The 14,313-nt window shown below is 33.4% G+C and overlaps 4 non-coding genes across 4 annotated transcripts; all 4 read right to left on the minus strand.

The window, feature by feature from the left end:
• Window positions 1-2,073: 2,073 nt before the first annotated feature.
• On the minus strand, window positions 2,074-2,157 carry LOC131600932 (small nucleolar RNA snoR8a). The gene has a single exon (XR_009283534.1). It is a non-coding gene; the product is annotated as a small nucleolar RNA snoR8a (small nucleolar RNA).
• A 143-nt stretch (window positions 2,158-2,300) lies between these two features.
• LOC131600921 (small nucleolar RNA snoR97) lies at window positions 2,301-2,409 on the minus strand. The gene has a single exon (XR_009283523.1). It is a non-coding gene; the product is annotated as a small nucleolar RNA snoR97 (small nucleolar RNA).
• Window positions 2,410-2,490: 81 nt separating this feature from the next.
• Window positions 2,491-2,584, minus strand: LOC131600890 (small nucleolar RNA Z223). The gene has a single exon (XR_009283492.1). It is a non-coding gene; the product is annotated as a small nucleolar RNA Z223 (small nucleolar RNA).
• Window positions 2,585-2,631: 47 nt separating this feature from the next.
• Window positions 2,632-2,717, minus strand: LOC131600939 (small nucleolar RNA U36a). Its single transcript, XR_009283541.1, has one exon. It is a non-coding gene; the product is annotated as a small nucleolar RNA U36a (small nucleolar RNA).
• Window positions 2,718-14,313: the final 11,596 nt, after the last annotated feature.

Below are 14,313 nucleotides of genomic sequence, written 5' to 3' on the forward strand. Positions count from 1 at the left end.
CATCCTTACCTTAGCAAAAGCTTCACCTTCTTCAATGGAGTCCTTCATCTTCATGCCATAGCTTTCCTCTTTCTTCCCTTCTTTCTCTTCTTTCTCTTCTTTCTCCAAATGAGAGTTATGTCTCTAAAACCCTAACTCTCTTACTATCTCTCTTTTCTTAATTGGGCTTAACCCACAATCCAATCTCATTGTTTTATATTTCTTCCACTTAAGCCCAATGCATAACATTCCTCTAATTACTCAATTAAGCCAAATAACACATAAATGAATAATCACATAACATAACGAATATTATTCTCAATAATATTCCACAACTACAATTGCTTCACTTAATTAATATCAACTCACAATTGGATTTCTCCGACTAATCCGACCACAACTTAACTGCTCGAATTAACACATTAATCCAATTACGCCTTTAAAATAATATCGATAAATTCCGACTTCGACTAATTCCAACGAATAAATCTTTAATTAATTTAATTAAATAATTAATTAAAATCGGCGCGTTACAACTCTCTCCCACTTAGAATATTTACGTCCTCGAAAATCTATGCGACCTAACCATCCTTAACTTCACTTCCAACTCTCCGATTCTCAGTTGCGATTGACAACACATCGACAATCAAAACAACTCAATCTGACTTAAATCCAACGTCAATTATTCGACATCTCTACAACATACTAGTAAACAACTTCACAAACCTCCTAACTTACCAACACTCAAAGCAACAACAATAACACGCTTAAATGTGGAGATACAATTTTACTTCATTAACTTAGCAACCAAATCATCATTGCTCAAAAACACCTTGACATATCAATTATTAAGATAGTATCTATCACACCCTTCTACTTGGATATACAACATCACATTATTCTCTTAACAATACTTGCACCATCAGAACACATTCGCAACTTTATTCTCATAATTATGTATGCCAATCTTCAACAAGTTTATTAGTTAGTCACAACTTTATTCTCATAATTATGACCACATTATATAATTTGCAAAATTTTATTGGTTGTTTTTATTATTTAAATTATTATTTTTATTTTAATTTTTTTTGTCTATAAATAAAGATTTAATTCATTGGATATGGACACAAAAATTCAACATTTTTCTCCCTACTTAAATTCAACAATTTTAGTTTCCAATAAATTCTTGTTTGTAGTATTAAACATCTTTTTAGTGAAATGATCCCAACAATATCTCTTTTAACATTCAAAATTCTATTTTACTGTGTTTCATTTTAAATTTTGTAACTTTATTTGTTTTAATAATATACAATTAAAAAAATAAAATTCAAATAAATTGTTAAAATAGAAAAAAAATTAAAATAAATTTAAATCACTTTTAATTATTTTAAAATAATTTCATTCAATAATTATTAATATATAATCACAAAAAACAAAATATAAAAGTAAAAATATAAAATAAAAGTGATAAAGTAGGGTAATGAGTTAAATAAGTGTTGAATTATTAAATGAAAGAGAGAAGATGATGTGGAGTATAAAAAGTGAAAAAGAAAATGCTGCAGCTTTAGAGGGAGTGTAAAAAATGAAAAACAAAGTGCTGCAGATGATCCGGTTAGTGCAAGTCGGCTTTGAATTTTAGAGTTCCATTTCAATTCTAGTTTGGAATCACCATGGTGAAGATGATTGGAGTGTGGCCAGGTTAATAATCAAGCAAAAATGCAGGCGGACAGCTCTAGCATCTGTATTTTATGATGTCATGTCGTGTTCAAGTGCTGGAGCTTTGATATACATTTAAATATAGGATATAAACACACAGAACAAATTTGAAGGTGTGCGTAACCCCAATTCAATTAATTTTGGAAAGGGGCTTTAAACACCACGCAATCAATATAAGGAGTTAGCTTAGCAAAAGCAATCATGATATAAATTATGCTCTGCAAAGTATGCTTATTACTCCATTATATTCAAATTTCCCATTTTAAGGAACATTTGTAAACGCAATGACACTAACATAACACAATGATTAAAATGAAATAACAAAATGCAATATATGAAAATTTTAATAGTTAAATAAAATTGATAGCAGAACGAAGTGGTTGCTCATATTCTATGGGTGTAAAGTGTCTGTCATGCCAATAGACATTCAGTACGAGGAATTTTTATAATCATCACAACCACCACTCTCACTCTTATTTTTACGTTACTCTAAACGTTCATTAACATATAAAAGTAATTCACTATTAAACATAATACATAGTAATTGATTACAAGTAATTTGCAAAACAATTAAAACTTAGAAAGTTTGAATACATATTCAAAACAAATGTGGTGCTGATATTTAACTCCAAACTCGTGGGATACAAAAGATGAAGCTGATAGACAACACAAAATATTTGAGTTTATTCAGACTCTTGATCCAATTCACAGAAGAAAAAAAAGAGTACAGTTCTTGAAAAACTCAATACTAAATCACAATAACAGTTGATGCAAACACAATAAAAGAACAAATTGAAAAGGCTCAGAATATATATTACAGCTCTATCAATCACGATTTTTCAGAAGCAGAACTGGCTTAAAGCTGAATAAATTATCATCACAGCCAAATATCATTAAAAGAATAACAAAAAATAAACGGGAATACAAATTATAAGATGGCTCATATCAAGAAATTCAACCAACTATTCCGATATACTTCATACAGAAAACTCAGAAGCGCGGATAATATGTAATCATAGCCATATTTGTATAATACATAAGAGATGTGGCGAATTATTTTAGAGGCATGAACATTGAGAGGTTAAAGCACCACGTGAAAACCGCCGGAAATTCAATTTACGCCTCTATGACTAGCTTTGATTTTCATGGAATATATACAAAAACAAGCTAAAGGTGTAGTGAGGCAAGATCAAAAAAAGATAAACAACAACTACATCTAAACTGAAATTTTCTAGATCTATAAATGCCAGTAAAGAATGATAAATGTATGATGAAATGCAGAGGTTGAATGTGAGAGTAAGGACGATGCCTATTCATTTATATAGCCGCGTCAAACCCTAAAAACCCGAGGTTCAAGGGCCAACATAGAATGGGTCTAGCAGAATTGGTCAAAAGCCCATTTGGAGGAACAACTACTTCCTGCTATTCCTATTTTGCTTAATTTTCGAAGAAAATTATTTTAATACAAGAAAAAAATCTACTAAATCTCTTTAAAATTTTATATAAACACAAAATTGTTTATATTTTTCATAATCCCTAAATTATAAGAGTAGTATTCAGCATTTTGGGCTCCAGTAGTAAATGAGCTTTTGCTAAGGACGTAATCCAGAGAATATCAGATTCGATTCCTAGGTAGGAACAATGCTTGGCCATGACACATACCTCTCGGCACAAACTCTAGATTACTAGGGTTCCTTTTTCCAGGGAATCAGAGTGCAAAAAGCCAACAAAAAAACTCATATTAGTCATTAATTTGATTAGAGTATTATTACTGGATGTCTGGATCACTAAACTAACACGATTTATATAAATTAAAAATTAAAAATATTTGTGAAATAATATTTTTGATAAATTTTATCGATAAAAAAATCATGCAAATAAATTATATAACATTTTTACATAAAGTTTTAACTTCTAAATATAACAAGTTTCAAATATTATTAAGAGCACTATTTGAGTCAGTGCCAAACTGCAAGATGTATTCACTAATTATTTGTTTTGATACCTTTCAAAGTTTTCTACTGATTAATCTATATACAAAGTATGAAATTGAATTTTCTATTATTACTCTAGAATTACAAACTAATATAAAACTGCATTCCTATTTTAAAGGATGATAACAACCTTGCTACTAGATACTAGCAGAGCTCCTTTATTTTAGTGTTGCCATAATAAAATCGTGGATCCATGCTGGTTTGTTACGACGTCGCGATTCAAGCTTTTCTACTGTTGAGATTTGTTGTTCTTTAATAGCCCAATCTTTCACCAATTCTTGAATGCGTCTGGTATCTAACGACACCTCATTTTGACCAATGCTATCATTACTTCCCTCCTCGAAATTGACCTTGTCCTCAAGGTCAGGGATTCCATAAAGATCGACGAATGACGATAAATCCTCCAAGGTAGCATCTTATGGCTGGCTGTGGGACCATTGCACCAAGACTTGTTTGTGAGGACGACCTTGTTTACTGCAAATGCGACCGTCCAGAATGGCTATGGGGTGCAATATGTTAGAACAAGATTGAGAATCTGTGTTCAGAATCTAGTTTTGATGATAACAAGCATATATTTTGTGAGAAACAATTTTATTACTAATGGTTTCATTTAGTGTGCAAATATTATGCTTATACAGGATTCACTATAAAAAGAGCACAATGAATACATCAGAAACTGCCTCAGATATGAAAGAATACATGAAGAATCAAACATTCAGAAGATTAACGAAGCCGAGACATCAGTCATCAGATGTTCTAATCCATAACACATCAAACTGTCAAAATCAGCAGATCAAGAAGCAAACAAGCAAAGATGGAAAATAAGCTTATTCAGAAAGAGCACGCAACATCAATGATCACATACATCAAGCTTAGAAATATCAGAAAGAGTGTCAGACAAGCTTCAAAGAATCAAACAGAAGATCAATATACATGAAGATTCGTTACTACACAAAAATCACATATTGAAGAGATCAGAAGTTCTGATAGAATAACGCAGTGACATACTAAATACAAACTCAACAGAATCACTTGTGAACCAATGAAGAATCTACAGCTCAACATACAAATTAAATAAAATACAAAAGCGTAGAATCAAATGAAGTCATTAAAGACATCATCATAAGCAAAACGGTTGCAACATTAAATATAACAACTCCCAAGGTTAATATGAAGAAGCGAGCCACATGCAGCGCATTGGAAAGACAAGCTTAACCAAAAGAAACACGCCATCCACTAAAATCATCATGTTGAAGATAAGGTTCTGCCAAGAGCAACACTTTTCATTCGTGAGCAAATTGAGACGAAGGCACTCAAAGCAGTATTCAAACAACTGCAACGGCTAGATTCCAACGGTAACATACCAAGCTCTATAAATATATCAAACTTCAGACTTGAAGGTATGCGTTCATGTATGCATCTGAGTATGCATCCAAAGTGAGCATCAGAGTATGTATCTATGATACATCTACAGAGAGCAGAAAATGAGAGATCCTGAGAGAAAACCTGTAGAGAGAAGCTGAGCATGAAAGTATAAATGTAGAAATATGAAGACATGCTTCATAAGTTCCACAAGAGGTAACTTACACGAAGTGTATGATGAATCAAATGTCGAAATACACATCACATGCCTACAAGAAGAATCTCAGAAGATGAAGAAAAAGAAAACCTGATGTTAAGCAGTATCCTCCAATGGAGTTAGAAGACATCCAAGAATACTTGATCAAGCATTAATTGATCATGTTGAAAAGCAGAGGAAACTGAATACACTAAGTTGTTACTCGTAGAGTGTTTCATGTTTACTAATGTTAATCAATATGTTGTCAGCTGTGTCATACCCAAAATTTTCCCACCATATTTCAAGATATTATGATCTCCTTATATCCTAGGGTTCTCAAACTGCTCAAGAACACTTAAGTTTTATCAGGCTAAGCTTCTCCTAAGTGGTAGGTCTCCTACTAGGGTTTTGATGTTCATCAAAGAATATGGAACTTCCAATGTCTCAAGTGGACTTCATAGTTTCCTATATGCTTCAAAGAATATCCATAAAGTTTTCAAGCCCTGATTCACAAGATTACTCAGTCAATGGCTCAAATGATCAACAATCGACTGATTTGACCTAAAAGTCAACTATGGTCAAATCACAGTCAAAACTCCTGATTTTTTGTCAACTTCCACATTTTGAGATGATATTCATCATTTGATCAAGGTTTGATCATGATTCATCAAGGAAAGTTCAGAAATCAACAAAACTCAGTTTCTAATTTAGGATTTTTGAACTAAAAGTCAACTGAACTTTGACCAGCCATAACTTTCACATAACTCATCAGAAATTTCCCAATCAAAGCTCATTTTTAAGGAAATTCAATTATCTACAAATTTGTCTCTCTAAAGCCAAAGCCAAAAATGCTTCATTTAGGAGCTATGAGCCAAGACATTACAGGTCCTTTTGAAAGTCAACCAAAAGTTGTTTTTTGTCAAAGCCAGTATCATCAAGATAAAATCTCCAAATGCAAAAAAGATTCCAAAGTGGCTTGTAGAGGACACCTTGGGATTTCCAAAAAGTCCTAGATCATCTCCATATGATTAATACTGAATGAGTTATGACTAGTGCAAGTTGGGTAAAATTTGGAAAATGTGTGAAACTCTAAATGGCAAAATTCTAACTTTTGAGTAATGGGCCTATAAAATTGAGATTCCCACGTGATACCAAGCTTATAGGAGGCCCATGAACAAAATATTATTTATTTTATGATATTATTTTATTTATTCTTGAATTTATTCACTTAAATTCAAATTAAATTAAACAAAATCATAATTTAAATGACAAAAGTGTTAGAACAAGAAATGTTCTAATCAATATTCTTAGTTTTGATGATAACATTATATATGAATTTTGTATAAGAGAATGTGGTACTCTAATTATTCACGTTTTCCATTTTAGGAAAAGTCTAAAATAGTATGCACAAAATCAGCGTTCAGAAGCTCTGACCCAGAAGATCTGGATGGCTTCATCAGAACATGGTCTGGTAGACATCAGAAAATGGTCCTGCAGAATTCAAACATGATCTAGAAAGCATCAGAAGATGGCAGTCAGAAGCAAAGCTCTAAAGATCTGATGGTATCACGCTCAAAGCACTTCCAAGTCTGAAGACAGAAGTGGCATCTGCACCAAAGTTGAAGACTCTGATATTCAAACGTTTACTCTACATAATCTGAGTCCAGAAGCAAGTACAAGATGAAAAATCTATAACGTCAAATCTCTTACTGACAAAAAGAACGTTAGAAGCTACAAAAGGCAAAGTCAGTAAAAGCAGCTGAAGCATGGCTCGAGGTAGTTGACAAAAGAGTGAAACATTAAATGCAGCAGTGTACTATTCACGCAAAGCATTAAATGCTCCCAACGGTCACATTTCCTCAACGCCTATATATAGAAGTTCTGATTCAGAAGCAGCAAGAACTCTTGAACGAAAAAGAACCAAAACGCTGTCAAACTGAAATCACACAAAAGCTTAGAAGAACTTCATCTTCAACCTCACAACATTGTAATATTTTAGTGAGTATTAGAATTTAAACTTAAGAGAAAAATCACTTTGTGATTATAGCTTTTTAAGAAGCATTTGAATCTCTTGTAATATTTATTTTACATTGATTGTAAAAGGAATTCCTAGAGTGATCAAGTTGTGATCAGAATACTCTAGAAGACTTAGAGGGTATCTAAGTGGAGAACCATTGTAATCAGTTTGATTAGTTGATTAAATCCTCAGTTGAGGTAAATTACCTTGTCAGGGGTGGACTGGAGTAGTTTAGTTAACAACGAACCAGGATAAAAATAATTGTGTGATTTATTTTTGTCTACCATTTTTAGAAGAAACCCTTATTCAATCCCCCCCCTTTATAAGTGTTTTTCACTCCTTCAAAAAGATGCCATGGAATATTCTCACTCATTTAATCAAATAAAATCATCATCTAAGGGCCAAGAACTCGGGAGAAATAGCATGAAAATAAAGTGGAGCTTAAAAAAGGAAAGTTTTGGTGCAAGAGAAAAATCAAATTTTCATCAATAAAAAGATTTGATCTCCTTCCATTATTATTACCCTAATGCACTCCTAAATATATACCTAACACTCTAAGGCAAAAGGGGAACAAAAATTAGAGAAAAAGACTTGGCAAAGAATAGGGTTTCATGGCACAAAGTATCAAAGAAAACTAGGGCACGCAAGAGAATTATTTTCAGTAGGATTCAAATCCGTCCACTTGTTCCATTCAACTCCTGAAGGATTGTATAGTAAGTAGAAGTACCTTACAACACGTGATTGCACCTGGAATCCGTGTTTCATAATCATCAAACTTTTTCCATATTTCTGGTTTGCATATTTCGTATGTTCTTGTGTTTTAATATGATTGGATGATACTAACGTGTTCATAAGGCCATTTAGATCAGGACTGAACGTTCATACAAGAATGTAGGAGCAACGTTTCATAAAGGCCATGGTTAGGGCATGAGAGCTATTTACAATCGGTTCCATTGTTGCAAGCGTTTTTAGGCCAAACTAACATCATATTCAGGATCAGGGAGTGATTTTAAATCAACCTGGGCCTTTATTATTATTTGTATCGATCGTTTTCACGAGTTCCATGTGTGCAGATTTTTTCCTACGAAAACGTAGCTTTTTCGCATGTAAAACCGCAACTATTTTGGAAGCTAAATCCGCAGGAAATTTGAGGAAGATGATGAACAGTGTGTGAGACTAGTTGACCACGCGTGGAATCGTTCATTGGCTGGGCAGAAAATTCGTTACCTCTCTCCAGTCCGAATTGGCTGGTCAACAAGTCATGCTTCTCTGCCATTCCATGATTGGTTCATCCAAACGCAGTGGGTCCCGTTCTGACTTTGCCCTCGATTTCTTCACTAACTATGTTGTTATATATTTATTTTGTTTGGTTGGATGTTTTAACAACTATGTGTTGCAGCGCAGATGGCAAGCAAAGGAGACTAGAAGCCAAGAGGCCTGGGTTCAACACTCAGCTCTCACATATATTTTTGCCCTTAATTCTTTCTTCTCTTTCTCTCTAATTTATTTTAATTACTCTTTTTTTAATTAATTTCCAATTAACTTCTAAACTATCTTTCTAATTAACCATTAATCAAATAACCAACCATTTAGAATTAAGTTGTGACTAATTATTTGTTTTTATCAACTAAATTTATTTAGGACAATTAGGTTTTTTTTAATTAGTATAATTATATTTAATCATTCAACCAAAATCAATTAGTAATTTTAGGGTTTTAATTTAATCAATTTTTTTTACAATTAGGATTAGCTCATTAATTTTAGACATTAGATAACTTGTACATAATAATTAATTATTTAATCAGGTTATTAGAATTAGTTTAACTTAATAATTAACTTAATCATTTAATTAATTCTAACCTTCACCTAAAAAAACTCAAACCCAATTTTTTTTCCAATTCAAACTACTCTCGATTCTTCTTCTCCCTTTCTAAGCCTCTGTGATTGTCGCATGTATGCTTATCGACTGCTTACCTTTAAAATTCTAGAAATCGTTGTATAGGTCGCAAAGGTTTTTTGTAATAACGTAGATTTATTTTCTCGCACTTTAATTTCCGCACTTTAATTTTTTTGTATATATTTAGCTGTTAGTAATTAGGGTGTGTATGGTAAGTGTAATACGGTGAACTAACTTTTTTGAAATGTCGCGGTAAGCAAGAGTCGCCACCGACTTTTATTTTATCCAAATTAATGAAAGGCTAAAAGAACAGAAAAAAAACCTTTTAAAAGAAAACTGAGTTAGGGGGTAATTTATACAAAGGGAAGGTGTAAGGCACCCTTTGCATCCATGGTTTTCCATGGGCTCTTAATTGCTTTGCTCTTTTGAAACCAAAAGTTTAGAAATGTAGAGGAAGAGATAAGGACTTTAGCTCGTAAATGAGCGTAGCCTTTTTGAAGTTTTTAAGAAAAGGGTAAAAAAAAGAATTTAAACCAGAGCAAGCAATTAAGGGCAAATTACCTTGACATTGTAAAAAGGTTCTTTTAGCCTTTCAGGGCTATCCATACCATAAGAGGGTAGGAATCCCTTTTATTTGGAGGTTGAAGGGCTGTCGCAACCATCGTTCACCATAAGACTGTCCCTGCCATGAAGAGGACGGGTAGTCTAAGGGAAGGATCAGAATAGTCATCATTATTAGGCAACCAAAGGACACCTCAGCATTTCGTAGGCAACTTCGAGGGGCGAGATCATATAAGCGAATCGAAGGCAGCATCATTGGGGACTTATGATCTTTTGTAGTGAGAATGAACTGAGGGCAACATTGCTGAGGTGTCCTCGTATTCGAGGGACTTGACTATTCTGCACTGAAAAAAAAGGCAACAAGGCAACAGGCAACAGGCAACAGAAGAGGTTATCATAAAAGGTGTGTGGGTGCACAATCACGTGATTAATTCAAATAATTATCTTGTAATTAGTTATTCTAGGTTCAGTTCGAGTTTTCACGCCCTAAATTACTAACCACGCAATAATAATATATATGATAGTGTTAAGTGCCTTCAAGGCCACACAATACACCTAGGAGCAGTTACATAATAAACCATAGGGAAGGGGAGAAAAAGCAATAAACAAATCCCAATAGAGCAATAAGTTTGACATAAGTAATAATTAAAAGAAGCAATTAAAAACAGAATGAGTTTTAGGGTTACCGAAGGTTCGAGCTTTGACCGGTTGGTTAACCCTGAAAATTGGCAAAGGAAGAATAAACAAAGGGTGAGTTCATTACCAATTCATTGGCGATTGAAGCTAACCCTATTTTAATCAAAAGAGGCAAAATAAAATGATATTTAAATAATAAAATCAGAGACTTAGCTTTTTTGATCTGATATGGCGCGTAGTCGGGAGAACCCTGATGGTAACCCTGTAAAAATTGCACAAAGAAAAAAAAGAAATTTTTTTAGTGTATGACTGATCAGGCGACAAACCTTGTAAACCCTGATTAGGGCACAAGTTAACTATGATTAATAGAATAAATAAATAAAAAAACAAATTAATTAATTATTGGCAAAAATAAAATTTCGATCAAAATGTCTAACCCTAATGAGTATTTTAATAACAATATTCTTAAATAGAATGATAAAAATCGAACTCTCGATAAAATATAAACAACTATGAAATTATCTATATAAAAAATAAATTATAAAATATAAGTAAATAAATAACTAAAATAATAAAAAGGGTAAAAAGAAATAGAAAAAAAACATTTATATAATTAAATAAATAAATAAAATATAAAAATTTAGAAAAAAGGACTTAGCTGATCCTGTATGGTAGTCCATTGAGATCCCATGGTAGATCTGCAAGCCTGTGGGCGTTGGATCCAACTCTGGTGTGATCCTAAGGCCTTGATATGAGGGTGTACCGTAGTCTTCTTTAGCTAGTGCGCGTGGGATCTGGAAACATGTTAATTCAATAAAAAAAAATATATGGGAAGCCAGGTATCGAACTGGCGCCCCTTGGGTGAATAGGATCCTTGAGTTACCAACTGTGCCAATTACGCTGTCTGTTTATATGACGCATCCAACTAATAATATAACAACAATTATTTAATGCTTCAAAAACAAGCACGCAATTCAAATAACCCAATAACGACCAGCCACGTCTTTGTCTTCCTTACGAAGCCTGCAAATCAACCTACGATTTTGCTACGACTTAACTATGGTGGCGTTCATAGCTAATCCACCTGCAACAACAAAAATCTCATACAAGCATAATAAATTCATCGCGAATACGCCAACATGTTCGTCCAACCTTCACAGATGCAATAGGCCTCATAATTTTACCTGATTTTACTCAGAATAGAAAACCCTAAATTGAGAGCTCTAACCCTAACAATGGTATCCTCCCCATACCGGTACGAAAACGAAATTACGCTTCCAGATTCATTCAATACATCAATACAAACAGATATATGCAATCAAAACATGTGAATGATGCATTAATTATTGAAATCGAAGAGAGAAAAAAATGCAAACCGTAGGGGTCTGTGACCGTGTTTCTTGAGGCTTCGAGGCTTGGTAAGGATTGATACACGTTCAGTGATGCTCTAGGAATGTATTTGGACCTTTGAAACTCTTTGAATCAATCTCGATTGCCAAGAACGAATTTCAATTTTTCCTTGAATTTTTGTACTCGGGCTAGGGTTCTTAGATACTCCAAAAACTCCCCTAAGGGTTTGGTTGTGTCATATATTTATAGGAGATGAATTTAGGTCAACCAATTTGTGAAGAATCTTGATGAATCCTTTATTTGCATTTTGGCCAAAATATGATTGAAATATGTTTCTAATTTAAGCCAATATTTGATTTAATCAATCCAAGTTAAATGTGCACGAAATTTGATTGGCAATATGAGTTAAATGATGATTGATTATGATTTAAGTTAAGAAAAAAATCAAATCTTTTCAATTTTTCTTCCAAATATTGATTAAATCCATGATTTTAATGAAATAAAATTCAAATAAAATCAAATATCCATCATATTTTCGTGGCTTTGAGATTGAGTATCTTTGATGACTTGGGGAACAAGATTGAATCAAAAAAGATTGGGCCTGTTTGCAAAGAAATCCATTTTGGGGCCCTTTCTTTCACATTTTTCCCTTTAAAATTGTCCAACTTTGACAAGGCATATCTCCCTCAATTTTTAAGATATGGAGGAGTTCTAGGACTTTTTGGAAACCTGAAGATGTCCTCTACAAGCCACTTTGGGAGCTTTTTTCCATTTGAATAATTTATCTTGATGATATTGGCTTTGACAAAAAACTGCTTTTGGTTGACTTTCAAAAAGGACCTATAATCTTTTGATCCCAATCTCTCAAATGAAGCATTTTTAGACTTGGCTTGTGAGAGACAAAATTGTAGGGAATTAAATTTCCTTCAAATTGAGCTTTGGATGGGAAATTTATGATGTTCCATGTAGGAGTTATGGCTGGTCAAAGTTCATTTGACTTTCTCCTATGAAACCCTAATTTAGAAACTCTTGAATTTGTTGATTTTTGATCTTTTGTTGATGAACCATGATCAATCCTTGATCAAATGGTGAATGATGCTTCAAAATAAGGTTGTTGACAAAAAAATCAGGAGTTTTGACTGTATTTTGACTACAGTTGACTTTTAGGTCAAACTAGTCGACTATTGACTTTCTGAGCAATTGAGTGGTCAATCCTTTGAATTAGAACCTGAATTTTGTCATGGAGATAGTTTGAAACATCATAAGCCATATGAAATGCATTGGAGCCTTTGATCTATTGATTTTCTTCAGAAAAACAAAAACCTAATTCTTTGAACCATTGTTTAGGAGGGTATGTCTTTGAGCCTTGAACCTTAATATGAGTTTGAATTAAGAGAAATATGATGGGCAAATTTTGGGGTATGACAGCTACCCATGTTCAATTTTCTTAAACCTGAAGATGTAGAGTGGTTTGTATGCCAATCGGTATCTGAAGGTGGAAGAGGATTGAACACTAGAGTACCCAAAAATTTGTACCATCGGGAGATGGGCTTAGAGATGCCATCCTGATGAGTATTAGTACAAATCATACCTTAGACTATGTCTGAAGTGTTTGGGAAGTAGTTGTTGAATGTTGATCGTGTCATTACTATTTGTAATAAATGAATTAGATCCTTGAGACTTGGTCGTGTCAGCACCGTTCGTAGTAACTGAATTAGACTTTGACAGTTGATTGTGTCTACATCGTTCGTGATGATAGAGCTATATCTTTAAAGGTTGATCGTGTCAGTTGTCATACCCTAATTTTGACCCCCCCTGAGATGTCACACCTCCAAACTTTTCATCAAGTTAAAACAAATGCTCAGAGCAGTCATTTATTACCCTGATACTTAGTCGAGGGTGCTCAGGAACAAAAGAGCTCAGGCAAAGGATCAATCAATAGAAGGATTAGTCTCCAATACAATCATAGGACTCAAAAACTTCATTTTTATTCACCAATGATTGATTAGACACCATCACCTGGACTCAGGTTTGCTTACTTCACCAGTCTAGGGTTTTGAGCCCATCAAGGACTAAAATCAGGGATCACATTTGGGAAACCCTAGAAAGCCCCAAGGCATCACTCAAAGGCTTCAATCATCTTCAATTAGTTCATATGACAATATCCATAAGGCATTACACATCAATTCAAGGTCTACAGTCATCAATTTCATCTGGTCGACAATTAAGGTTTTTAACCTAATTCACCAAGATAGTTGACTTTTAATCAGGACATGAATCCAAAACTCAAAGCATGACTCAAGAGCTTCTATTACCTCAATATAATCCATTCACATCATTCATTTGAGGAGGAGAGTTTGATTCATCACAAAAGTCCAAGATTTCACTTCATCTAGAAAAAGTCAACTATACAAGATCACCTTTGACTTTTAGGATTTTTGGCCAAAACATGACTTTTTAAGATCAATATCATCAATATATGATTATTAAAGTCATTTGGCAAAAGAAATTCAAGAAAATTCACCATGGAGCAAAAAGTCAGGAATTAGGGTTTTTGAGGGTATTTTGGGAACTCAAAATTTTGCTTACACACTAAAAAATCTCC

This window comes from Vicia villosa, linkage group LG4 (genome assembly GCF_029867415.1).
Source record: "Vicia villosa cultivar HV-30 ecotype Madison, WI linkage group LG4, Vvil1.0, whole genome shotgun sequence".
In the NCBI taxonomy this organism is placed as follows: domain Eukaryota; kingdom Viridiplantae; phylum Streptophyta; class Magnoliopsida; order Fabales; family Fabaceae; genus Vicia; species Vicia villosa.